At 47.0% G+C, this 4182-nt stretch overlaps 1 pseudogene; it reads left to right on the top strand.

Moving 5' to 3' along the window:
* Positions 1–2950: 2950 nt before the first annotated feature.
* LOC102769040 lies at positions 2951–3959 on the top strand (annotated as a pseudogene).
* The last annotated feature ends 223 nt before the right edge of the window (positions 3960–4182 follow it).

Raw genomic sequence — 4182 nt, 5'->3', positions numbered from 1 at the left:
TATTTATTGTCCATTTTATGGAATTTAAAATACAAGCCACCAATGTACAAAAATGGCAAGATAATCCTGTAATGTGAGATTCTGGCCACCTGAGTCTTAAATTCGAGTTAAAAGCCACACTCATAATCATTTAAATCTTCTAGCTCTAGATTAAGATGTAGCAAAGTGAATGTTTGGGTGGGGGCATGGACACACATTTTAGTCTATTGGCTTTGAATATTATCGAATTCCTTCAAGGACGTTTGTGGCATATGGCTCGGATACATGCATTTTGTTGAATTGATTAGTTTTTTGGTAAAGATTTCCTCTACAACTTTATTTCGAGACAGAATCCTCGCACCAGACAATAGGGTTGGAGAGGACAGCCTTGCTCCCTGAACTGGACCCTCCAACTCTCTGTTCCTGACCTTGAATCCATAATGTTATATTTTTATTGTTTTGAAAAGCATTCCCAAATGGACAAACTCCAGGACTAAAGAAGCCTGGGTTCATCCATCCCTTTCTTTAATCATTTTAAGCACAAAGGCATTTGGTGTTTCTAGTGTAGTCTGATATAAAAGAAACCCAGGCTCCTTAAATATTCTCTCATCCCCCACCTCAGGTCCAAATGGGGCTTTGAAAGTTCCAGGGGTGAGGTGCTCTGCTGGCTTCTCTTGTCTTTCCTCCCCCCGCTTCTGCTCTGGCTAGCCCCTGCTCATGACCTCTCCAAGGCCAATCTCAAAGGGAACAGTCACAGGTGGTTGGTATAGTAGCCATCTGGTGTGGGTGCCTGTCAGCACAGTAAATAATCCCACATGGACTCATTTTCTCTAATACAGTGCTTTGGGCTGACACCTGTGAGTCCTCCCCTGTTTCTAGGTTCCGGTGTCCACCCCTCCGTCTTGGTGTGCCTTTGCTCCTTCAGATACAATATCGGTGCGATCCCTTTTTAAGGGTTCCCCATAGCAAGGTCTATATTTGGACTCTGAGAAACTTCTGTGGGTGTGGGAATGCAGCTTGACCCAATGCGCTCCCTTCCCCTTTTCTCTGGGCTTCAATTTTCACATGTCTCTAAGTCACTTTCCCTTGGTTCAAAGCAAAGCACCATCTTTGCTTCCGTGTGTGTGTGTGTGTGTGTGTGTGTAGGGGGGGTCAGTATAGCTCACTGACAACACACTCGAAAGCAGTGGTTCTCAACCTTGGCTGCACATTAGAATCATCTGGGAATCTTTTTAAAATCCTGTTTTCTGGGCCGCATCCTCCGGAAATTCTGTTTCTTTGTGACTAATGTTGTGGCCTCACCCCATAACAAAGAAACGGACTTTCGGGAGGATGTGGCCCAGAGATCAGGATTTTAAAAAGATTCCCAGGTGATTCTATAATGTGCAGCCAAGGTTGAGAACCCCTGCTCTAAAGAAATCTTCCCAGTTCTTCAATCTTTTCAGGCCAAGGTCAGCAACTAGCTAATGCTGGCGGGATCAATTTGTGACTGCTCTCTCCTCTCTCCATACCCCTTTGGAAGTCCGGAAGGAGTGGTATAGACTAGCAACAGTCTTCAAATATATCTGTACTTGGGGCTTATGTTAAAGCAGGCAGAGTGAGTGGCATTTAATAATCTGTTACACTCCCAAATCAGAAAATCCAGGAAAATGGAAGAATACTTTGGCAAATAGAACCAATGTACAAAAATGGCAAAATAAACCTGTAATGTGAGATTCTGGCCACCCAAGTCTACAGGGACAATTTGGGGCAGTGTGCTCAGAATAAAACCTTTCCATTTCTGACTTGGCCAATCTGCTACATCTTTATTTAAAGTGGTCTGTAATTTCCTTTTCTCATCTAGGTTTTGACCTCTAGGTATAATACTTCAAGAGAAAGAGGGCAGCTGTTTGAAATATAAAATCTAAGAACAAATGGATACTTTTCTTGTTCTAAATGCGCTCACAGGAAAATGTTTCCCACAATATTATATTCTGGTTATTTTCTTGGTCAGGTGGCTCCAATTCTACAACAAAACCTCTAGGCTTCTACATTAGAAAAAGTTACTGTCCAAACACCAGGCAGGTCAACTGGCCCTCCTGAAGAAATAAGATTTTATTCCTTTCTCCATATTGTGTTTGAAATGGAAACAGACATTTATTGGTTTAAAAGGTTGTATTGGATCACTGGGATGAAATGATTACAATGTTAAATTCTTTTAAAATAGATGATCCTGTTTCTGTATCATAATGGTGGCATTTATTTGTGAGTTATCTCAGATTTCAGATACGTGTTTGGGAGGTAGGACAACAAAGGACTCACACTTGTAGGTTCTGGTGTGCATTCTTAAATTAGATCCATCTGCCACGAAACTTACATTAAAATCAATAATCCTAGGACACTTTCAGCTTGTTTTTCCTGGACATGAGATGAAGTGAGCCTGGCCGACCAGAATCAGGGGTCTCTCACAATGGACTCAGCAAGACCAGCGGTGGCTGGAAAGGAGGTGCAGTGCGCACTCTCATGAGCCCTGAAGCTACTGCAGTGGTGGCCGTGGCCCTAGGGAGGAGGAGACAGTTGGTCGGAAGTCCTTCATCTGAAGTGTCCAAGGCTGGGAGAGGCCTGGCCTAACTTTCTTTATCGAAACCCTTTTCCAGGGCATGGGGAAGACGCCCACCTGCTGGGAAGGCCCACTTCCTTGAGCTCCTCACCCTTCTAGAAGGATTTGTCACCTGTGCTGGCCTCCGGACCTTTTCCTTGTTTTATCCCTGAAAAGGGAATTCTTAGTGTCTCAGTCGCAGCTCCACTAAATGTGTTGGATATTTCACTCCCCAAGTCGGGTTCCTTCCCCGTGCCCCTATGGGGCGGGGAAGTGGCACTGGAGGTGAGTGGCCCCGGGATCCTGAAGGAGGGGCCTACAGAGCACAGAACTCTGCTTTTTCTCCTGTTGCTGGGAAGCGGCCTCCTCAGTTCTCCTCTCCCTCCCTCTGCCATGCACCCTCACCCTTCCTGCTTCCTGCGAGGGGGGCTCATTAGGGCGACTTTGGACCGCAATGCCTGCATGGACTTTGCAGACCTCTCAGCCTTTGTAGGGCCTGCCCTGAGCCCTGAGCCCTGAGCCCTGAACCTGGAGGCTCACCCTGCCAATGCCTGCCGCTCATTGCCCCATCAGCCCTAACTCAGGTCACCTGTCAGTCTTTATGGCACTTCTGCAGAGATTCTACTGTGCCTTTGACTCAAGGTCCTAAACGCTCAGAAGGCTGGGTGTGGTGCAGCTGTGGTCCACATGTGACTTACAACCAACTGCTGACCATGATGTGGAATAAATGGTGTGGCGATCCAGTAGCAGATCTAGATCTGGTCTGTGTTTACTGGGAAGAGGAGCTCTGAGTGCCTGCGTGCCCTCTTCCTCTACCAGAAGGGCCTCAGGTGCTTCTGGTCCCAGATGGTAGCTTCATCTTGGGCTATTAACCTCATTCCTTTCACAGGGGTTGCTGGTTTGGTAATTTTGGCAGGAGCAGTGATGATAGTTCCTTGTATCCAGCACCAGAAACAGCTCCAGTGAAATCAGCAACTGAAGCAGATTCCTACATGTGACTATCAGAATGGAGACCAGCATGTCGGCACCATCTGCTTGGATGAATATGTGAATGGGGACAAGATGAGGCTACTTTACTTTCTTGTGCTCATCCTATCACAGCCGCTGTGTGGACCCCTGGCTCACTCGGACCCGGAAGACCTCCATGTGCAAGCAGCCTGCTCACTGGGGACCTGGGGAGGAGAAGCAGAAAGAAGAAACTCAGGAGCAAGAAGGTAATGACAAAGGGGAGTCAAGGGTCCACCACCCCGCCTCAGAACGGACCCCACTTCTGGGCTCCAGCCCCACACTTCCCACATCCTTTGGCTCTCTAACTCCAGCGCCCCTCATTTTTCCTGGGCCTTCAACATATCCGTCATCCTCTCCATTCTCCTCTCCCTCTTTGGCTGCTATCCTGGTCTAATAATACCCCTCTCCCCCCATACATATGCACCTATTTGCACAGCTCCCATCCCCCTTTCTTCCTTCAGTTCTCTATGTTGAGAGATAGGGGGCATTTCCACCCTCTCCCCAGGTTTCTCCCTTACCCAGACCCATTCTTTCAGGGGTTTGGGGGTGCAAAGAGATTGGGTCTTCACTTACTGGGTTAACAAAACTGTTTTTGCGAACCAAAAAAAGAAACCAGT

This window comes from Myotis davidii, unplaced genomic scaffold (genome assembly GCF_000327345.1).
Source record: "Myotis davidii unplaced genomic scaffold, ASM32734v1 scaffold143, whole genome shotgun sequence".
Lineage (NCBI taxonomy): Eukaryota > Metazoa > Chordata > Mammalia > Chiroptera > Vespertilionidae > Myotis > Myotis davidii.
The sequence above is the reverse complement of the archived record's forward strand: the minus strand, read 5'-3'. Positions and strand labels throughout refer to the sequence as shown.